The following is a 25,635-nucleotide window of genomic DNA, read 5'->3' on the forward strand; positions in this document are numbered from 1 at the left end:
TAGATTTGTACACGCATTCTCACTCTGTGCAGTTTTAGCGCGCACACACACACATTGCAGAAAAAAATTGCAGTTTTATAATGGAATGCAAGGAAAAGAAAACAATTATGTGCAATTGCATTCAGAGCAATTACAATTGGAACAATTTCATTCAGAGCAACTACAATCGGAAGAGTTGCAATCAGAGAAAAACACCGTAATTGTTTTCTCTTTCAAAAATTATTTTACATAAATTAATATAACTATGGTAACATTAAAATACGTGCTGTATACTGAAACTTAAAACAAGAATCACATACAAAGTGTGGTGGGTTACCTAGACATGGCATTTTTTAAAGAAGCAAGGGGTTCACTGAATTTTTAAGTGCTGTGCCAGGTATACAAAGAAAATCCTCACAGAATAGAAATGATTCAGAAGAGTATGAAGATCAAAGAACTAGATAGAACGTAGCCCACATAGCCTGGTAAAATATTCCCAGAGCTACTGAATCAATACACTGCCTAGTTCACTAATACAGTAAATAAAGGAAACAGTGTTATTATATAGTGTGACGAGACGAGAGAGAGAGAAAGAAAGATGAGATACAAGAAAATATATATTTTAACCATATAATAATTGACGGTTTGAACCCAAAGGAGAGAGATGAGCAGACTGCATAATCTGCATAATCTTGTACAGATAGATAGTATTTGTCACTGTGTCACACAAGACTTCCACTGCAGCTTGAAGAGTCTTGTGTGCCTCTTGAATGGTAATCTTGGGCATGGCATTTTATCAAATCACCTCATTCTTTGGGCCACACGTGTGGAACACAAATGCGAACAAGCCTGAATGGTCCACAGGCATATATGCAACTAAAATAAATAGATTTCAGTTGCATATAGTTGATAAAATACCATGCCCAAGATTACCATCAGAGTGCCGGAGGGATGATGGGGAATTAGCCTCGGCTACCATCATCTTTTGTCCGGTCGTGATGGTAGAGTGGTTAAGGGGTCCTGTACACCAGTTGCAGAGTACTCCTAGCAGTATGGGTTCGAGTCACGTATGGGGTGTGAGTTTTCAGTTGCATACATGCCTGGGGACCATTCAAGCTTGTTCGCAATTGTGTTCCTAACGTGTGCCCCAAAGAATGAGGTGATTTGATAAAATACCTTGCCCAAGATTACCATCAGAGTGCCGGCGGGATGATGGGGAAATAGCCTCGGCTACTATCATCTTTAGTCCGGTCGTGATGATCGAGTAGTTAAGGGGTCCTGTACACCAGTTGTAGAGTGCTCCTGGCAGTATGGGTTCGAGTCACCTCTGGGGTATATATATATATATATATAATATATATATATATATGCGAACAAGCCTGAATGGTCCCCAGGACTATATGCGAATGAAAACTCACACCCCAGAAGTGACTCGAACCCATACTCCCAGAAGCAACGCAACTGGTAACTACAGGGCGCCTTAATCCGCTTGACCATCACGGCCGTCAAAAGGATTGATTACCATCCGAGTTGCCGTCGGGAAAGTGGCTCAAATAGCCTCGGCTATCACTTCCTTTTGACGGCCGTGATGGTCAAGCGGATTAAGGCGCCCTGTAGTTACCAGTTGCGTTGCTTCTGGGAGTATGGGTTCGAGTCACTTCTGGGGTGTGAGTTTTCATTCATATATATATATATATATATATATATATATATATATATATATATATATATATATATATATATATATATATATATATATATATGTCGTACCTAGTAGCCAGAACGCACTTCTCTGCCTACTATGCAAGGCCCGATTTGCCTAATAAGCCAAGTTTTCATGAATTAATGTTTTTTCGACTACCTAACCTACCTAACCTAACCTAACCTAACTTTTTCGGCTACCTAACCAAACCTAACCTATAAAGATAGGTTAGATTAGGTTAGGTAGGGTTGGTTAGGTTCGGTCATATATCTACGTTAATTTTAACTCCAATAAAAAAAAATTGACCTCATACATAATGAAATGGGTAGCTTTATCATTTCATAAGAAAAAAAATTAGAGAAAATATATTATTTCAGGAAAACTTGGCTTATTAGGCAAATCGGGCCTTGCATAGTAGGCCGAGTACGACGTTCTGGCTACTAGGTACAACATATATATATATATATATATATATATATATATATATATATATATATATATATATATATATATATATATATATATATATATATATATATATATATATGTTGTACCTAGTAATCAGAACGCACTACTCAGCCTACTATGCAAGACTCATTTTTCCTAATAAGCCAAGTTTTCCTGAATTTATATATTTCTCAAATTTTTTTCTTATGAAATGATAAAGCTATCCATTTCACTATGTATGAGTTCATTTGTTTAAATTTGAGTTAAAACTAACATAGATATCTGATGGAACCTAACCAACCCTACCTAACCTAACCTAACCTAACCTATCTTAATGTTTTCTAAACTAACACAAATAAGACATTAATTAATTTGTATTATTATTATAATATAATAATAACAATTCAAATAAACTAATTGGAAACATTTTATTGAAAATAAAGAAAACCTCTCGGCCTATTAGGCATATCGGGCCTTGCATAGTAGGCCGAGAAGTGCGTTCTAGCTACTAGGTACGACATATATACACACATAAATATATATATATATATATATATATATATATATATATATATATATATATATATATATATATATATATATATATATATATATATAACTGAAAACTCACACCCCAGAAGTGACTCGAACCCATACTCCCAGATGCCACGCAACTGGTATGTACAAGACGCCTTAATCCACTTGACATTAAGGCGATTAAGGCCAAGATTACTATCCGAGTGCCGGCGGTGGGGTGGTTCAAATAGCCTCGGCTATCACCTCATTATGTCCGGTCGTGATGGTCAAGTGGATTAAGGCGTCTTGTACATACCAGTTGCGTGGCATCTGGGAGTATGGGTTCGAGTCACTTCTGGGGTGTGAGTTTTCAGTTGCATATTGTCCTGGGGACCATTCAGGCTTGTTCGCATTTGTGTTCCTCACGTGTGCCCCAAAGAATGAGGTGATTTGGTAAAATGCTATGCCCAAGATTACTATCCGAGTGCCGGCGGTGGGGTGGTTCAAATAGCCTCGGCTATCACCTCATTATGTCCGGTCGTGATGGTCAAGTGGATTAAGGCGTCTTGTACATACCAGTTGCGTGGCATCTGGGAGTATGGGTTCGAGTCACTTCTGGGGTGTGAGTTTTCAGTTGCATATTGTCCTGGGGACCATTCAGGCTTGTTCGCATATATATATATATATATATATATATATATATATATATATATATATATATATATATATATATATATATATATATGTCGTACCTAGTAGCCAGAACGCACTTCTCAGCCTACTATGCAAGGCCCAATTTGCCTAATAAGCCAAGTTTTCAGGAATTAATTGTTTTTCGACTACCTAACTTACCTAACCTAACCTAACTTTTTCTGCTACCTAACCTAACCTAACCTATAAAGATAGGTTAGGTTAGGTAGGGTTGGTTAGGTTTGATCATATATCTACGTTAATTTTAACTCCAATAAAACAAAATTGACCTCATACATAATGAAATGGGTAGCTTTATCATTTCATAAGAAAAAAATTAGAGAAAATATATTAATTCAGGAAAACTTGGCTTATTAGGCAAATCGGGCCTTGCATAGTAGGCTGAGAAGTGCGTTCTGGCTATTAGGTACGACATATATATATATATATATATATATATATATATATATATATATATATATATATATATATATATATATATATATATATATATATATATATATGTCGTACCTAATAGCCAGAACGCACTTCTCAGCCTACTATTCAAGGCCCGATTTGCCTAATAAGCCAAGTTTTCATGAATTAATGTTTTTTCGTCTACCTAACCTACCTAACCTAACCTAACCTAGCTTTTTTTGGCTACCTAACCTAACCTTACCTATAAATATAGGTTAGGTTAGGTTAGGTAGGGTTGGTTAGGTTCGGTCATATATCTACGTTAATTTTAACTCCAATAAAAAAAAATTGACCTCATACATAGAGAAAAGGGTTGCTTTATCATTTCATAAGAAAAAAATTATAGTAAATATATTAATTCAGGAAAACTTGGCTTATTAGGCAAATCGGGCCTTGAATAGTAGGCTGAGAAGTGAGTTCTGGCTACTAGGTACGACATATATATATATATATATATATATATATATATATGTCGTACCTAGTAGCCAGAACTCACTTCTCAGCCTACTATTCAAGGCCCGATTTGCCTAATAAGCCAAGTTTTCCTGAATTAATATATTTACTATAATTTTTTTCTTATGAAATGATAAAGCTACCCTTTTCACTATGTATGAGGTCAATTTTTTTTTATTGGAGTTAAAATTAACGTAGATATATGACTGAACCTAACCAACCCTACCTAACCTAACCTAACCTATATATCTAGGTAAGGTTAGGTTAGGTAGCCAAAAAAAGCTAGGTTAGGTTAGGTTAGGTAGGTTAGGTAGACGAAAAAACATTAATTCATGAAAACTTGGCTTATTAGGCAAATCGGGCCTTGCATAGTAGGCTGAGAAGTGAGTTCTGGCTACTAGGTACGACATATATATATATATATATATATATATATATATATATATATATATATATATATATATATATATATATATATATATATATATGTCGTACCTAGTAGCCAGAACGCACTTCTCAGCCTACTATGCAAGGCCCGATTTGCCTAATAAGCCAAGTTTTCATGAATTAATTGTTTTTCGACTATCTAACCTACCTAACCTAACCTAACTTGTCCGGTTACCTAACCTAACCTAACCTATAAAGATAGGTTAGGTTAGGTTAGGTAGGGTTGGTTAGGTTCGGTCTTATATCTACGTTAATTTTAACTCCAATAAAAAAAATTTACCTCATACATAAGGAAATGGGTAGCTTTATCATTTCATAAGAAAAAAATTTGAGAAAATATATTAATTCAGGAAAACTTGGCTTATTAAGCAAATCGGGCCTTGCATAGTAGGCTGAGAAGTGCGTTCTGGCTACTAGGTACGACATATATATATATATGTCGTACCTAGTAGCCAGAACGCACTTCTCAGCCTACTATGCAAGGCTCGATTTGCCAAATAAGCATAGTTTTCATGAATTAATTGTTTTTCGACTACCTAACCTACCTAACCTAGCCTAACCTAACTTTTTCAGCAACCTAACCTAACCTAACCTATAAAGATAGGTTAGGTTAGGTTAGGTAGGGCTGGTTAGGTTCGGTCATATATCTACCTTAATTTTAACTCCAATAAAAAAAAATTAACTCATACATAATGAAAAGGGTAGCTTTATCATTTCATAAGAAAAAAATTAGAGAAAATATATTAATTCAGGAAAACTTGGCTTATTAGGCAAATCGGGCCTTGCATAGTAGGCTGAGAAGTGCGTTCTGGCTACTAGGTACGACATATATATATATATATATATATATATATATATATATATATATATATATATATATATATATATATATATATATATATATATATATATATATATATATGTCGTACCTAGTAGCCAGAACTCACTTCTCAGCCTACTATTCAAGGCCCGATTTGCCTAATAAGCCAAGTTTTCCTGAATTAATATATTTACTATAATTTTTTTCTTATGAAATGATAAAGCAACCCTTTTCTCTAAGTATGAGGTCAATTTTTTTTTATTGGAGTTAAAATTAACGTAGATATATGACCGAACCTAACCAACCCTACCTAACCTAACCTAACCAATATTTATAGGTAAGGTTAGGTTAGGTAGCCAAAAAAAGCTAGGTTAGGTTAGGTTAGGTAGGTTAGGTAGACGAAAAAACATTAATTCATGAAAACTTGGCTTATTAGGCAAATCGGGCCTTGAATAGTAGGCTGAGAAGTGCGTTCTGGCTATTAGGTACGACATATATATATATATATATATATATATATATATATATATATATATATATATATATATATATATATATATATATATATATATATATATATATATATATATATACCCCAGAGGTGACTCGAACCCGTACTGCCAGGAGCACTCTACAACTGGTGTACAGGACCCCTTAACTACTCGATCATCACGACCGGACAAAAGATGATAGTAGCCGATGCTATTTCCCCATCATCCCGCCGGCACTCTGATGGTAATCTTGGGCAAGGTATTTTATCAAATCACCTCATTCTTTGGGGCACACGTTAGGAACACAATTGCGAACAAGCTTGAATGGTCCCCAGGCATGTATGCAACTGAAAACTCACACCCCATACGTGACTCGAACCCATACTGCTAGGAGCACTCTGCAACTGGTGTACAGGACCCCTTAACCACTCTACCATCACGACCGGACAATAGATGATGGTAGCCGAGGCTAATTCCCCATCATCCCTCCGGCACTCTGATGGTAATCTTGGGCATGGCATTTTATCAACTATATGCAACTGAAATCTATTTATTTTAGTTGCATATATGCCTGTGGACCATTCAGGCTTGTTCGCATTTGTGTTCCACACGTGTGGCCCAAAGAATGAGGTGATTTGATAAAATGCCATGCCCAAGATTACCATTCAAGAGGCACACAAGACTCTTCAAGCTGCAGTGGAAGTCTTGTGTGACACAGTGACAAATACTATCTATCTGTACAAGATTATGCAGATTATGCAGTCTGCTCATCTCTCTCCTTTGGGTTCAAACCGTCAATTATTATATGGTTAAAATATATATTTTCTTGTATCTCATCTTTCTTTCTCTCTCTCTCGTCTCGTCACACTATATAATAACACTGTTTCCTTTATTTACTGTATTAGTGAACTAGGCAGTGTATTGATTCAGTAGCTCTGGGAATATTTTACCAGGCTATGTGGGCTACGTTCTATCTAGTTCTTTGATCTTCATACTCTTCTGAATCATTTCTATTCTGTGAGGATTTTCTTTGTATACCTGGCACAGCACTTAAAAATTCAGTGAACCCCTTGCTTCTTTAAAAAATGCCATGTCTAGGTAACCCACCACACTTTGTATGTGATTCTTGTTTTAAGTTTCAGTATACAGCACGTATTTTAATGTTACCATAGTTATATTAATTTATGTAAAATAATTTTTGAAAGAGAAAACAATTACGGTGTTTTTCTCTGATTGCAACTCTTCCGATTGTAGTTGCTCTGAATGAAATTGTTCCAATTGTAATTGCTCTGAATGCAATTGCACATAATTGTTTTCTTTTCCTTGCATTCCATTATACAAATGCAATTTTTTTCTGCAATGTGTGTGTGTGCGCGCTAAAACTGCACAGAGTGAGAATGCGTGTCCAAATCTAGTTAATATTACAATATTATTACAACTGTTCTTTGTATCCTTATCACAGGAGTCAAACAACTTCATGGGTTCGTGGGCTTCAGGGACGAAGGAAGAAATGGCTCGTGGAGGTGGTTAGATGGACGCCCAGTCAACGCTGCAGACTGGGGTCGAGGCGAGCCCAACGGCTTAGACGCACATGAATACTGCGGACATTTTCGATCGCATCTAGACCCGATGCTCAATGATATCTCCTGCTCGACTTTGACCCGATTTCTTTGTCAATATTACCCTCACAATTGAGGACGTTGAGGCGCCTCTCTTGGAAAGGAAGAATTGGTTTGTTTAATCTTGCTTTATTTTAATGTTTTCACGTAGTATAATAAAAAGGCATTTCCAAATTCCTGTTATTTAATTATCCTGAAAGGATCATTGTTAAGTCCATCAAAAATTATGGAGGTAGATAGAAAGTGAAGAGTTTATTTGAACTCACGAATTTAAGGTCTTAGCTATTGCAATAGTCTTGTAATAGCAAAGAGTCTTGAAATAGTTGTGAATCTAGCATTATCTGTGAGGTTTGGGATACCTGGAAGTCTTACATTATCTGAAAGTCTTACACTATCGCTGAGTCTTAAACTATCGCTGAGTCTTGCTGTGGCTGCAAGTGTTTCACTGGCTGCAAGTTTTGCACTGGCTTCGAGTCTTGCACTATCGTGAGGTTATCTTGAGATGATTTCGGGGCTTTAGTGTCCCCGCGGCCCGGTCCTCCACTAGTTGCAAGTGTTGCAATAGCTGCGAATCTTGCACTGGATGTGAGTCTAGTACTAGCTGTGAGTCTGGCACTGGCTGCCACTCTTGCACTGGCCGTGAGTGTTTCACTGGGTGTGAGTCTGGCACTGGCTTTGAGAGTTGCTGTATTTGCGAGTGTTTTACTGGTTGTTAGCGTGAATACCTCCCTCAATTTTATTTCAGCAGATAATCGGCTTGAAGCAGTCAAATCGACTTTCACCAGCACCTTGCCCCACATTTCCAAGGTTGCCCGTCACCATGCAGCAATCAAACTTACCATTCATCTAACATAGGTCAACATTGCTCCTAGACCCATTGGAGCATGGAACTATCTCCTTTTAGAGAATGCATGGCTAGCATTACCGCCGAAAAGAGATATCCAAAACAATTCCGTTTGATGGTCGATGACGTTACCGCTGTCGTTCAAATAAAAAATGGCAAAAAATAAATTTATTGCCTGATTATTATGTGATATTTATTTCAAAATGTGCGCCATTCTATTGCGAACAATTTGATACGAAACTGAACGACGAAACACGAAAAACGAGGTAAAAAATTGGAAACAATGAAAAAAACGGAGCGCTTATGGGCACCACCCAACCAACCTTGTGGGTTTGACTGGGGGATGTGCTCCTTGGGACAGCCAAAAATATATATAAATATATATATATAAATATATATATAAACAATGGAAGGGAGTACCACCTCTAGCTGGAAGAAGGGAGACCCATAGCCTCGGAGGAAACCACGCATAACGCATTAGAGGGAATGTTTAGATCCCCTCCAATACAGTTTCTGGGTGCTTTTCTCCTACCACCCCCTTCCTTTTTTATTTTTTGTGCTTTATTATGCATTTGATGGTTACAAGATATACATGGGTTGATACAAAAATAATAATGCAAAAAGGTGCTTAAAGGTTATGGATCTCTTGAAAAACACAACAATGGGAAACATTGATGAATGTCACAGACGGGTTCGATCATTGTTGCAAGTCAAACACTATATATAAATATATATATATATATATATATATATATATATATATATATATATATATATATATATATATATATATATATATATAAATATATATATATATATATATATATATATATAAATATATATATATATATATATATTTATATATATATATATATATATATATATATATATATATATATATATATATATATATATGTGTGTGTGTGTGTGTGTAAATCACGAAAATAAACACGTGATTTAAAAATGTGACAATGTCAGACCACAGAGGAAAAATGAAACAGGAATTTCCTTTAAGGAAAATTAAGGAAATTCCTGTTTCATTTTTCCTCCGTGGTCTGACATTGTCATATATATATATATATATATATATATATATATATATATATATATATATATATATATATATATATATATATATATATATATATATATATATATATATATATATATATATATATATATATATATATATATATATATATATATATATATATATATATATATATATATATATTAGTATATTTTGGTAGCAGTCTTTCCTGTAGACATATATTAATAAATATGACCGAAAAAGTAAGATTAATAATTCTAACACGAATTTTCTCAATCTTTCGTACATTTCTTTTCACTGTTGGTGGTAATTCAAAAATCAATTCTCCAAAATTCATTTTTATTTCTAGTCTGCGTTGTCCAAGTATTGTACCTCACCTCACTTCTCCACTCTCTCCTGCTTATTTATACCCATCACTCGATCTGTAAAATCATTCCTTCTGAAGATGTATTTAATATACGAAAGTACTTAAGGAAATTTCCTGTTTCATTTTCCTCCGTGGTCTGACATTGTCATATATATATATATATATATATATATATATATATATATATATATATATATATATATATATATATTTAAAGTTTGTGAGGGTACCACCTCTGGTGCCAATGTGGGGACCCATAGCCTCGGAGAAGAAAATAAAAAGTATTCAGAGGAGACCTTGTGGTTTCTCACTGAACACTAATATTATCTTCTCCTACCACCCCCATTCTTTTGTATGTACACATATATTACAAAAAAGAAGTTACATATGGGTAACAAAGATGGTTGTCATAGGTTGTCGAGTTCCTCCAGCTCCTCAGATGGCGGGCAGGAACCCTGGATGCAGTGCGCATTTCCCCTCTGTATCGCCACACTGAGGCGCTGGAAAAGAAAGCTTGCAGCTCTCGGGTCCCTTGTTGTTTCAATGAGCCTAGAACCCAGTTCCTTCAAAAAACTGGTAGCACTTTTACCCCAGGCGCCGAGCGTCTCAGAAGCAATGGGGACAAAATTGTAGTGGTGATCCAGTTCTCTATACTTACGGGATTTGGCTGCTTCCCTGTGGGTGGCAGCGCCACCTGGTTGTGCAACACTGAGGTTAATGTAGGTGTTAGCCAGGGTTGATACGCACGTGTAGTCCCATACCAACTGCTTGCCATTCTTCCAGGGGTTCACTGTGATACCATCCGGGCGACCAATAAGAGCATCAGAGTTACGGGGCGTTAGGTAACGGGGCTCTCTTTCAGCTGGGCATCCAGCTGTGGTGAGGCTCCTCTTGATGATGTCGTTAACTTCACTGTGCCTCGAGTGCCATCCCCCTGTGCTTTGGCAGAGTAGGCCATTGTGACCGTACCTGTCAGCCACCACCTCGCCGCAAATACACCTATATCTGGTGTGGATTGGGGCAGCAAGGCGGAGGGCCATAGCAATTCGGAGGGCGTGTGGTGTGAGACGCCACACGCCCTCCATATATATATATATGTCATATATATATATATATATATATATATATATATATATGTGTGTGTGTGTGTGTAAATCACGAAAATAAACACGTGATTTAAAAATGTGACAATGTCAGACCACAGAGGAAAAATGAAACAGGAATTTCCTTTAAGGAAAATTAAGGAAATTCCTGTTTCATTTTTCCTCCGTGGTCTGACATTGTCATATATATATATATATATATATATATATATATATATATATATATATATATATATATATATATATATATATATATATATATATATATATATATATATATATATATATATATATATATATATATATATATATATATATATATATATATATATATATATATATATATATATATATATATATATATATTAGTATATTTTGGTAGCAGTCTTTCCTGTAGACATATATTAATAAATATGACCGAAAAAGTAAGATTAATAATTCTAACACGAATTTTCTCAATCTTTCGTACATTTCTTTTCACTGTTGGTGGTAATAAAAAAAATCAATTCTCCAAAATTCATTTTTATTTCTAGTCTGCGTTGTCCAAGTATTGTACCTCACCTCACTTCTCCACTCTCTCCTGCTTATTTATACCCATCACTCGATCTGTAAAATCATTCCTTCTGAAGATGTATTTAATATACGAAAGTACTTAAGGAAATTTCCTGTTTCATTTTCCTCCGTGGTCTGACATTGTCATATATATATATATATATATATATATATATATATATATATATATATATATATATATATATATATATATATATATATATATATATATATATATATAAAGTTTGTGAGGGTACCACCTCTGGTGCCAATGTGGGGACCCATAGCCTCGGAGAAGAAAATAAAAAGTATTCAGAGGAGACCTTGTGGTTTCTCACTGAACACTAATATTATCTTCTCCTACCACCCCCATTCTTTTGTATGTACACATATATTACAAAAAAGAAGTTACATATGGGTAACAAAGATGGTTGTCATAGGTTGTCGAGTTCCTCCAGCTCCTCAGATGGCGGGCAGGAACCCTGGATGCAGTGCGCATTTCCCCTCTGTATCGCCACACTGAGGCGCTGGAAAAGAAAGCTTGCAGCTCTCGGGTCCCTTGTTGTTTCAATGAGCCTAGAACCCAGTTCCTTCAAAAAACTGGTAGCACTTTTACCCCAGGCGCCGAGCGTCTCAGAAGCAATGGGGACAAAATTGTAGTGGTGATCCAGTTCTCTATACTTACGGGATTTGGCTGCTTCCCTGTGGGTGGCAGCGCCACCTGGTTGTGCAACACTGAGGTTAATGTAGGTGTTAGCCAGGGTTGATACGCACGTGTAGTCCCATACCAACTGCTTGCCATTCTTCCAGGGGTTCACTGTGATACCATCCGGGCGACCAATAAGAGCATCAGAGTTACGGGGCGTTAGGTAACGGGGCTCTCTTTCAGCTGGGCATCCAGCTGTGGTGAGGCTCCTCTTGATGATGTCGTTAACTTCACTGTGCCTCGAGTGCCATCCCCCTGTGCTTTGGCAGAGTAGGCCATTGTGACCGTACCTGTCAGCCACCACCTCGCCGCAAATACACCTATATCTGGTGTGGATTGGGGCAGCAAGGCGGAGGGCCATAGCAATTCGGAGGGCGTGTGGTGTGAGACGCGTGCCAGTTGCCGACATTGGGGTTGCTAACAGGAAATCCCCTGCATGTGGTGCTGCTACTGCTGTGAGGCGAGCAATATATATATATATATATATATATATATATATATATATATATATATATATATATATATATATATTATTAAATATGACCGAAAAAGTAAGATTAATAATTCTAACACGAATTTTCTCAATCTTTCGTACATTACGCTTCACTGTTGGAGGTAAATCAAAAATCAATTCTCCAAATTTCATTTGGAGCCAATTATTGCACAACTATATTCTACCCACCTCAAGACTCCGCTCCAATATAGAAGCATCAAGAAATATGGACCAATAGGCTTTCTACAAACACTTCTATTCAATATCCATTGTTTCGTGTTCTGTCTTGTGTTGATGAAATTAATACCCTATTAATACTCTTGTTCTGTCTTGTGTTGATGAAATTAATACCCTATTAATACCACATTTTGTTCTGTCTTGTGTTAATGCCACATCACCCCTTCCACCTCACTCAAATGTAGATATAAATTCGGAGATACGTAAGTTCTATTCAGTTGTGTATTTGTGAACTAAAGTCTTTGAAAATGTAATAAGTTTTACGAAACGTGCCCGTGTCGCGTCAGACTACAAATAAAAATGAATTTTGGAGAATTGATTTTTGATTTACCTCCAACAGTGAAGCGTAATGTACGAAAGATTGAGAAAATTCGTGTTAGAATTATTAATCTTACTTTTTCGGTCATATTTAATAATATATGTCTACAGGAAAGACTGCTACCAAAATATACTAATATATATATATATATATATATATATATATATATATGTCGTACCTAGTAGCCAGAACTCACTTCTCAGCCTACTATGCAAGGCCCGATTTGCCTAATAAGCCAAGTTTTACTAAATTAATATATTTTCTCTAATTTTTTTCTTATGAAATGATAAAGCTACCCATTTCATGATAAAGCTACCCATTTCAGGAGCTGCCTCGTATGGGCCAATAGGCCTTCTGCAGTTACCTTTGTTCTTATGTTCTTATGAATTAATGTTTTTTCGTCTACCTAACCTACCTAACCTAACCTAACCTAGCTTTTTTTGGCTACCTAACCTAACCTTACCTATAAATATAGGTTAGGTTAGGTTAGGTAGGGTTGGTTAGGTTCGGTCATATATCTACGTTAATTTTAACTGCAATAAAAAAAAATTGACCTCATACATAGAGAAAAGGGTTGCTTTATCATTTCATAAGAAAAAAATTATAGTAAATATATTAATTCAGGAAAACTTGGCTTATTAGGCAAATCGGGCCTTGAATAGTAGGCTGAGAAGTGAGTTCTGGCTACTAGGTACGACATATATATATATATATATATATATATATGTCGTACCTAGTAGCCAGATCGCACTTCTCAGCCTACTATGCAAGGCTCGATTTGCCTAATAAGCCAAGTTTTCCTGAATTAATATATTTTCTTTATTTTTTTCTTATGAAATGATAAAGCTACCCATTTCATTATGTATAAGGTCAATTTTTTTTATTGGAGTTAAAATTAACGTAGATATATGACCGAACCTAACCAACCCTACCTAACCTAACCTAACCTATCTTTATAGGTTAGGTTAGGTTAGGTAGCCGAAAAAGTTAGGTTAGGTTAGGTAGGTTAGGTAGTCGAAAAAACATTAATTCATGAAAACTTGGCTTATTAGGCAAATCGGGCCTTGCATAGTAGGCTGAGAAGTGCGTTCTGGCTACTAGGTACGACATATATATATATATATATATATATATATATATATATATATATATATATATATATATATATATATATATATGTCGTACCTAGTAGCCAGAACGCCTTTCTCAGCCTACTATGCAAGGCCCGATTTGCCTAATAAGCCAAGTTTTCCTGACTTAATATATTTTCTCTATTTTTTTCTTATGAAATGATAAAGCTACCCATTTCATTATGTATGAGGTCAATTGTTTTTTATTGGAGTTAAAATTAACGTAGATATATGACCGAACGTAACCAACCCTACCTAACCTAACCTAACCTATCTTTATAGGTTAGGTTAGGTAGGTTAGGTACTCGAAAAAACATTAATTCATGAAAACTTGGCTTATTAGGCAAATCGGGCCTTGCATAGTAGGCTGAGAAGTGCGTGCTGCGTATATATATATATATATATATATATATATATATATATATATATATATATATATATATATATATATATATATATATATATATATATTTATATATATATTTATTTATATATATATATATATTTATATATTTATATATATATATATTTATATATATATTTATATATATATTTATATATATATATATATATACCTTTCTACCTATCTACTGATTGGCTGATACCTATCTACCCTCAGCTGCGCTGTAAGGTAGATAGGTATCAGCCAATATGGATGCACACGTGTAGTCCCACACGACCTGTTTACCTTCCCTCCACGGTTGCAGGGTGATTCCATCTGGGCGTTTTTGGCTGTTGTCAGGCCTGCACAACTGAGGTTCCCTTTGTGCTGGGCACCCAGCTGAAGCCACACTTCTCTTGATGATGTCATTGACCGCTTCATGTCCGGCAATCTTTCCCTGTGTCTTACGACAGATGAGACCATGGGTGCCGTATTGGTCTGCCCGTGCATGGCCGCAAATACACCGGTGCTCGGTGGAGATAGGGGCGGCAAGGCGCAGAGCAACACCAATACTTAGGGTCCGATGGTCCAAGCGGGTGCCCAAGGCGGAATTAGGGACTGCCAACAGGAAGTCCCCGGCATGGGGCGCTTGCACAGCTAGAAGACGCGCTTTGTCCTTCCTGGAAGCTGCCTCCAGCAATGATGTGGCGATGTTCTCCATTATGGGGCTATCCCATTTGGACTGTTTGCAGTCATTTGGAAAAGTCGGTCGAGGATGAGAGTTGACAAGAGTGTCCCACTGACCGGCTCCTTCCGCGAATTTGGGATCATGAATCCCAATGAAGTCTCTTAGGTGTTCCGGTAGTATTTCCTTAACAAATTGACCTGTTGCACTGGTCGAGGATAAGAATGCCGGCAATGCTAATTAACTGTGTCGCCTTTTGAATACCTATCCCCCCGAGTCTAACTGGGAGCGTTGCTTGGTCCCATTGGTCATCTTGCAGGGAGAGGTTTAACACTTTCACGGTTATTGACCTTAGGAGTGTGTCATATTCTGTTAATTTTGGGCTGTCGAAGGAGGGAGCACACCTTAGGAAATAGGTCAGTCTGGGCAAAGCAAGGCACCTTGTGAGAAGGTACAAGGCACCCCTTTTGTGGTGGAAGCAAAGACCTGTGGAGGTGGGCATTGTTGGTCCTCTCCTGTGTGACCAAGGAGACTCCGGTGAATCCCGGGAGTCGGAGGGGCTGAGTATTCGGCCTTTTGAGCCCCTAGCAGCTGAGTGTTGGCAGAGCCCCGGCCCCCACCTCCACGTGACAGTATGTATGTATGTATGTATGTATGTATGTATGTATGTATGTATGTATGTATGTATGTATGTATGTATGTATGTATGTAGTATGTATGTATGTATGTATGTATGTATGTATGTATGTATGTATGTATGTATGTATGTATGTATGTATGTATGTATGTATGTATGCATGTATGTATGCATGTATGCATGTATGTATGTATGTATATATGTATGTATGTATGTATGTATGTATGTATGCATGTATGTATGTATGTATGTATGTATGTATGTATGTATGTATGTATGTATGTATGTATGTATGTATGTAGTATGTATGTATGTATGTATGTATGTATGTATGTATGTATGTATGTATGTATGTATGTATGTATGCATGCATGTATGTATGCATGTATGTATGTATGTATGTATGTATGTATGTATGTATGTATGTATGTATGCATGTATGTATGTATGTATGTATGTATGTATGTATGTATGTATGTATGTATGTATGTATGTATACATGTATGTATGTATGTATGTATGTATGTATGTATGTATGTATGTATGTATGTATGTATGTATGTATGTATGTATGTATGTATGTATGTATGCATGTATGCATGTATGTATGTATGCATGTATGTATGTATATATGTATGTATGTATGTATGTATGTATGTATGTATGTATGTATGTATGTATGTATGTATGTATGTATGTAGTATGTATGTATGTATGTATGTATGTATGTATGTATGTATGTATGTATGTATGTATGTATGTATGTATGTAGTATGTATGTATGTATGTATGTATGTATGTATGTATGTATGTATGTATGTATGTATGTATGTATGTATGTATGCATGCATGTATGTATGCATGTATGTATGTATGTATGTATGTATGTATGTATGTATGTATGTATGTATGTATGTATGTATGTATGTATGTATGTATGCATGCATGTATGTATGTATGCATGTATGTATGTATGTATGTATGTATGTATGTATGTATGTATGTATGTATGTATGTATGTATGTATGTATGTATGTATGTATGTATGTATGTATACATGTATGTATGTATGTATGTATGTATGTATGTATGTATGTATGTATGTATGTATGTATGTATGTATGTATGTATGTATGTATGTATGTATGTAACATACTAACTCTGGCCCCAGGCAGCACTCGGTACCCCTTACTCAAATCTCTGAATATGTTAGATATTAATTCACTGCACATCCTCTCTTGTGTATTCTATATATTTAAAACTCTGAATTGTAATGTTAATCCTGACCTTCAACGCTTCCTAGAAGGTTTTAACAGAACTCATTGGCACCACACCAGAAACAAATACCTATTTGATATTCCAAGAGTTAGACTTAGTCAAACTAAGAATGCTCTACAAATCAAGGGACCCAGAAGGTGTAATGACCTTGCCAATTATGTCAAAGATTGTACCTCTCTCAACCAGTTTAAGATGAAAACTAAGTACTACCTAATTAACTCCATGTAACCTACCTGACTTCTAAATGTCAACCCATGTCTTACTATTTAAAAAAAAAATGCTGTTTATTAGCCAACTTGTATATTGGCTATTTTCTACCAAGTTCCCCCTTTTTTTATATTTTATTATTATTTTTTTCATTCAACACAATTTATGCTTTAAGCTCAATTACAATTAAGTTTTAGTCTATGTTTTTTCCCCCACCTCACCTTGCCCGAAACGCTATACATACTAGTGGCTTTAGGTATTGTATTTACTACCTCTATCTTTAAATCTAACAGAATGTTTGTACTGTAACTCTGCAACTATGTATGTACTTTTCCTAAATAAATTATTATTATTATTATTACATACATACATATACGTCCAGTCACCCTATAGCTATTTCAGAACAAAATCCAATACAGTTTATATTAGTGATACGCCACTGTGATGAGGAGTTTAAATATCACAGGAACTGCAGGTTAATGTGTGACATAAGTGAGGTTAGATGAGGCATCTACAAGCACAAGCTGGAGGCTGGGGGAGTGTTGTGGAGGCTGCTGGTACTATGTCCAGATGTTGGAGGGTGAGTTTGATCCCCCACGTTGACCGCAGAACGTCTAAGGTTACCTGCCACTCTCGCTTACCAAGGGTATCGCCCCCCCCCCCCCCAGACACATGCTTCAGATTCTCAACTTACAATACTTATGATTTACCAATTTATGTTACTACACTGACTCTCAATTTCACAATATTGCATAAACTTGGAACTTAAAATTTGTCAATTTGTTTCATAAATTGATAACTTTGTTACCCATCATCTGGGTGGTAGTGAACCCCAAACCCATCTTGTGGGTGGTAGTGAACCCCAAACCCATCTTGTGGGTGGTAGTGGAACCCATACCCATCTTGTGGATGGTAGTGAACCCCAAACCCATCTTGTGGGTGGTAGTGGACCCCATACCCATCTTGTGGGTGGTAGTGGACCCCATACCCATCTTGTGGATGGTAGTGGACCCCATACCCATCTTGTGGGTGGTAGTGGACCCCATACCCATCTTGTGGGTGGTAGTGGACCCCATACCCATCTTGTGGGTGGTAGTGGACCCCATACCCATCTTGTGGGTGGTAGTGAACCCCATACCCATCTTGTGGATGGTAGTGGACCCCATACCCATCTTGTGGGAGGTAGTGGACCCCATACCCATCTTGTGGGTGGTAGTGGACCCCATACCCATCTTGTGGGTGGTAGTGGACCCCATACCCATCTTGTGGGTGGTAGTGAACCCCATACCCATCTTGTGGATGGTAGTGGACCCCATACCCATCTTGTGGGAGGTAGTGGACCCCATACCCATCTTGTGGGTGGTAGTGGACCCCATACCCATCTTGTGGGTGGTAGTGGACCCCATACCCATCTTGTGGGTGGTAGTGGACCCCATACCCATCTTGTGGGTGGTAGTGGACCCCATACCCATCTTGTGGGTGGTAGTGAACCCCATACCCATCTTGTGGATGGTAGTGGACCCCATACCCATCTTGTGGGTGGTAGTGGACCCCATACCCATCTTGTGGGTGGTAGTGGACCCCATACCCATCTTGTGGGTGGTAGTGGACCCCATACCCATCTTGTGGGTGGTAGTGGACCCCATACCCATCTTGTGGGTGGTAGTGGACCCCATACCCATCTCGTGGGTTGTAGTGGACCCCATACCCATCTTGTGGGTGGTAGTGGACCCCATACCCATCTTGTGGGTGGTAGTGGACCCCATACCCATCTTGTGGATGGTAGTGGACCCCATACCCATCTTGTGGATGGTAGTGGACCCCATACCCATCTTGTGGGTGGTAGTGGACCCCATACCCATCTTGTGGATGGTAGTGGACCCCATACCCATCTTGTGGATGGTAGTGGACCCCAAACCCATCTTGTGGATGGTAGTGGACCCCATACCCATCTTGTGGGTGGCAGTGGACCCCATACCCATCCTGTGGAGGGTAGTGGACCCTATACCCATCCTGTGGATGGTAGTGGACCCTATACCCATCCTGTGGTTGGTAGTGAACTCCCATATCCATCCTGTGGGTGGTAGTGGACCCCATACCCATCTTGTGGATGGTAGTGGACCCCATACCCATCTTGTGGATGGTAGTGGACCCCATACCCATCTTGTGGGTGGTAGTGGACCCCATACCCATCTTGTGGATGGTAGTGGACCCCATACCCATCTTGTGGGTGGTAGTGGACCCCATACCCATCTTGTGGGTGGTAGTGGACCCCATACCCATCTTGTGGGTGGTAGTGGACCCCATACCCATCTTGTGGGTGGTAGTGAACCCCATACCCATCTTGTGGATGGTAGTGGACCCCATACCCATCTTGTGGGAGGTAGTGGACCCCATACCCATCTTGTGGGTGGTAGTGGACCCCATACCCATCTTGTGGGTGGTAGTGGACCCCATACCCATCTTGTGGGTGGTAGTGGACCCCATACCCATCTTGTGGGTGGTAGTGGACCCCATACCCATCTTGTGGGTGGTAGTGGACCCCATACCCATCCTGTAGGTGGTAGTGGACCCCATACTCATCTTGTGGGTGATAGTGGACCCCATACCCATCTTGTGGGTGGTAGTGGACCCCATACCCATCTTGTGGGTGGTAGTCGACCCCATACCCATCTTGTGGGTGGTAGTTGACTCCATACCCATCTTGTGGGTGGTAGTGGACCCCATACCCATCTTATGGATGGTAGTGGACCCCATACCCATCTTATGGATGCTAGTGGACCCCCATACCCATCTTGTGGGCGGTAGTGAGCCCCCATATCCATCTTGTGGGCGGTAGTGGACCTCATATCCATCTTGTGGGTAGTAGTGGAACCCATACCCATCTTGTGGGTGGAAGTGAACCCCACATTCATCCTGTGGGTGGTAGTAAACCCCATATACCATCCTGTGGTTGGTAGTGGACCCTATACCCATCCTGTGGGTGGAGGTGGACCCCATACCCATCTTGTGGGTGGTAGTCGACCCCATACCCATCTTGTGAGTGGTAGTGGATCCCATAACGATCTTGTGGGTGGTAGTGAACCCCATACCCATCTTGTGGGTGGTAGTGGACCCCATACCCATCTTGTGGGTGGTAGTGAACCCAATACCCATCTTGTGGATAGTAGTGAACCCCATACCCATCTTGTGGGTGGTAGTGGAACCCATACCCATCTTGTGGGTGGAAGTGAGACCCACACTCATCCTGTAGGTGATAGTAAACCCCATATACCATCCTGTGGTTGGCAGTGGACCCTATATACCCATCCTATGGGTGGTAGTGGACCCCATACCCATCTTGTTGTAGGTAGTGGATCCTATACTCATCCTGTGGGTTTTAGTGGACCCCATACCCATCCTGTGGAGGGTAGTGGACCCTATACCCATCCTGTGGATGGTAGTGGACCCTATACCCATCCTGTGGTTGGTAGTGAACTCCCATATCCATCCTGTGGGTGGTAGTGGACCCCATACCCATCCTGTGGGTGGTAGTGGACCATATACCCATCTTGTGGGTGCTAGTGGACCCTATACTCATCCTGTGGGTGGTAGTGGACCCCATACCCTTCTTGTGGGTGCTAGTGGACCCCCACACCCATCTTGTAGGCGGTAGTGGACCCCCATACTCATCCTGTGGGCAGTAGTGGACCCCATACCCATCCTGCAGGCGGTAGTGGACGCCATACACATCCTGTGTGTGGTAGTGGACCATATACCCATCCAGTAGGCGGTAGTGGACCCCATACCTATTCTATGAGTAGTTATTGGGCCCAGACCCATCCTACAAGTGGTATGGACCCCTTACCCACATAACAGGTGGTAATGGACCCTATACCCATTCTACAGTAGGTAGTAGACACTATACCATCCAGTTTGCAGTAGTTTACCCCATAGACTTTCCAACGTAATGTCGTTTTCTGTTGACGTTCCTACAATACATTCTTTAAAGATTTTTAAAGCACAAACTAGTGTATATAACGTTATATGGTGAAGCACTATTATTCTATGTAATAATTTATAGTGCTTATTATAATTTACTAAGAACAACTAATATTTCTTAAAACAAAGCTACGAAACTTCAGTAGAATGTAACTGATCTGTTATATTATAAGAGCATCGACAATAGCAGGTAAATTTCACAACCCATGTGGGACCTGAAAACTACAATTTTCATTATAATTGAACCAATCACGACTATTCTGCTGTCTACGGCGATGGACGGGTACTGTGAGACGTAAATTGGTACGTGAGGAAGAGTTTAGGCCTTGGAAAAAATGTAACTGGGAATATACCACATATGTACTAATTCATTTTCAACATATTGACTTTAAGAATTAAGTCATATATGTGCTGCCTTGTGCAAGAGCGAGTTGGGGGTGAAGTGGAGAGTGGGGTGCTGGGTGTAGTTGAGTGTGGGGTGAGGTGGGGTGTGTGGTGAGGTGGGGTGTGGGGTGAGGTGAGGTGGGGTGTGGGGTGAGGTGGGGTGTGGGGTCTAGTTCAGTGTGGGGTCTAGTTCGGTGTGGGGTGTGGGTGTAGTGGGGTGTGGGGTGTAGTGGAGTGGGGTGTGGTGTATAGTGGGGTGTAGCAGAGTGTGGGGTGTTGTGGTGTGTGGGGTGTAGTTGGGTGTGGGGTGTAGTTGGGTGTGGGGTGAAGTGGAGTGTGAGGTGTAGTTGGGTGTGGGTTTAGTGAAGTGTGGGGGTGTAGTTGGGTGTGGGGTGTAGTGGGGTGTGGGATGTTGTGGGGTATAGGTGGGTGTAGGATGTTGTGGGGTTTGGGGTGTAGTAGGGTGTGGGGTGTAGTGGAGGGGTGTGGGGTGTAGTGGAGGGGTGGGGTGTAGTGGGGGGTGTGTAGTGTAGTGGGGGTGTGTGGTGTAGTGGGGGGTGTGGGGTGTAGTGGGATGTTGAAGGGTGTGTGGTGGAGTGGGTGTGTGGGGTGCTGAAGGGAGTGTGGTGTTGTGGGGGGTGTGGGGTGTAGTGGGGTGTTGAAGGGTGTGTGGGGGTGTGGAGTGTAGTAGGGTGTTGAAGAGTGTGTGGTGTAGTGGGGGGTGTGGGGTGTTGAAGGGTGTATGGTGGAGTGGGGGGTGTGGGGTGTAGTGTGGTCTAGTAGGGTGTAGTGGGGTGAGGGAGCCTGCCAGATGAGGCTCGGGCTCGCCCGGCCATAACGGTCTTGTGGTTAACGCGTCTGAAAGCGTTTAATTTTGATGACTTTGTAAAACTAAATTTCGTAGCTATTCAACTTTCATTGTTTTTCAGCAAGGAAATAAGACATTTCAATGCAATAAAATGATTACATAAATAATTTGATTACAATAATTTAATATGCAAATTACAAAAATGATGGAAATATGTCTAAATTAATATTCTTATAATGTTGTTGAGCATTTCAAATTCAGGATCCTGGGCCAGAGGCCGGCCACGGAGGCCCCACATTCCTTAGTCTGTCTGCCTCGTTGTTAATGTTAACTTGTATACTCACGCTGCACAACACCACCACCAGCACCCCTCCCCCACTCTTGAAATACTTCAAGAGTCAGAGAGAGAGAAAGACCTGGGGGTTGATATCACGCCAGAGCTGTCCCCTGAAGCTCATATCAAGAGGATAACATCAGCGGCATATGCTAGGTTGGCTAACATAAGAATGGCATTTAGAAACTTGTGTAAGGAATCTTTCAGAACATTATATACTACATATGTCAGACCAATCCTGGAGTATGCGGCTCCAGCATGGAGTCCATATCTAATCAAGCATAAGACTAAACTGGAAAAGGTTCAAAGGTTTGCCACCAGACTAGTACCCGAGCTGAGAGGTATGAGCTACGAGGAGAGACTACAGGAATTAAACCTCACTTCGTTGGAAGACAGAAGAGTTAGGGGGGACATGATCACCACATTCAAGATTCTCAAGGGAATTGACAGGGTTGATAAAGACAGGCTATTTAACACAAGGGGCACACGCACTAGGGGACACAGGTGGAAACTGAGTGCCCAAATGAGCCCCAGAGATATTAGAAAGAACTTTTTTAGTGTCAGAGTTGACAAATGGAATGCATTAGGCAGTGATGTGGTGGAGACTGACTCCAGGCAGAGTTTCAAGTGTAGATATGATTGAGCCCAAAAGGCTCAGGAACCTGTACACCTGTTGATTGACGGTTGAGAGGCGGGACCAAAGAGCCAGAGCTCAACCCCCGCAAGCACAACTCGGTGAGTACCACCGCTACCACCACCACCCCAGCAACACCGCCACCAGCAACACCACCACCAGCAACACCACCACCAGCAACACCACCACCAGCAACACCACCACCAGCAACATCACCACCACCACCAGCAACATCACCACCACCACCAGCAACATCACCACCACCACCACCACCACCACCACCAGCAACAACACCACCACCACCACCAGCAACAACACCACCACCAACATCACCACCACCAACACCACCAACACCAACAACACCACCACCAACATCACCACCACCAACACCGCCACCAGCAACACCGCCACCAGCAACACCACCAACACCACCATCACCAACACCACCAACACCAACACCGCCACCAGCAACAACACCACCACCAACATCACCACCACCAACACTGCCACCAGCAACACCGCCACCAGCAACACCACCAACACCGCCACCAGCAACACCACCACCAGCAACACCGTCACCAGCAACACTGCCACCAGCAACACCACCACCAGCAACACCACCACCAGCAACACCACCACCAGCAACATCATCACCACCACCACCACCACCAGCAACAACACCACCACCACCACCAGCAACAACACCACCACCAACATCACCACCACCAACACCACCAACACCAGCAACAACACCACCACCAACATCACCACCACCAACACCGCCACCAGCAACACCGCCACCAGCAACACCAAGAAGACTTCCGAACTCCTTATCAAAAACAGCCCGAAGCCGACGGAGAACCCTCTACAGCAGTCAAGCGTTGTATACATGTACACTTGCCCCCACGAAGGATGTAACCTTCAATGTAAGTACATAGGTATGACGTCGACCAAGCTGACGATGCGTTTGACATGCCATCTTCAATCTGGTGCCCCTAGGAATCACATGAGACAAGCCCATGACATTACTCTAACAAGAGAAATGTTGAACAAGAATACTTGCATAATAGACAAAACCCAAGATTCAAGAAGATTACAAATTCTTGAGGCAATTCACAAAAGAATAGAGCGACCTACCATGAACACCCAAATCACGGAACTATTTACTCTACCCACCATGAGAGTAAGGACAAGACAAGAACATATCGATGCCAACACAGAAGACAATGTCCAACATAACAGGCCAATTACACTGGATTAATCTTTGTGTTTAGATAGGAGATGCCTCGTATGGGCCAATAAGCCTTCTGCAGCCCCTATGTTTATCCCTTATGTATCCCCCCATGTTTTCACCTTCATTGTATTATCACCTGACCTAATGCGGGTATAAAATCAACTAGTATTGTAAGATCTGTTCACTTGAGAATGAACCATGGAGGTTCGAAACGTCGTGCAAATTATACAAATAAGTGTAATACACTCTATAGTAAATCACTTCTTTTCTTCACCTTAAAAGTACGAAAATGAGTTTTGGAGAACTCCTATTTCAATTAAGCCCTGATGCTAAGAAAATAGTTAGAGGGATAGAAGCCCTAAACCAGAAAATAATAAATATAGAATATGCGGTCATATTCAATGAAATATGTTTGAAAGAAAACCTGCTGCCAGTATACACCAATATATATATATATATATATATATATATATATATATATATATATATATATATATATATATATATATATATATATATATATATATATATATATATATATATTTATGTCGTACCTAGTAGCCAGAACGCACTTCTCAGCCTACTATGCATGGCCCGATTTGCCTAATAATCCAAGTTTTCATGAATT

General features: G+C 39.7%; 1 protein-coding gene across 1 annotated transcript in view; it reads right to left on the bottom strand.

Annotated features, from left to right (window-relative positions):
- LOC123748932 (C-type lectin-like) overlaps nucleotides 1-25,635 on the bottom strand; it is a 56,583-nt gene that overhangs the window by 380 nt on the left and 30,568 nt on the right. The window lies entirely within an intron of this gene.

The sequence above is a fragment of the Procambarus clarkii genome, chromosome 4 (genome assembly GCF_040958095.1).
Source record: "Procambarus clarkii isolate CNS0578487 chromosome 4, FALCON_Pclarkii_2.0, whole genome shotgun sequence".
In the NCBI taxonomy this organism is placed as follows: domain Eukaryota; kingdom Metazoa; phylum Arthropoda; class Malacostraca; order Decapoda; family Cambaridae; genus Procambarus; species Procambarus clarkii.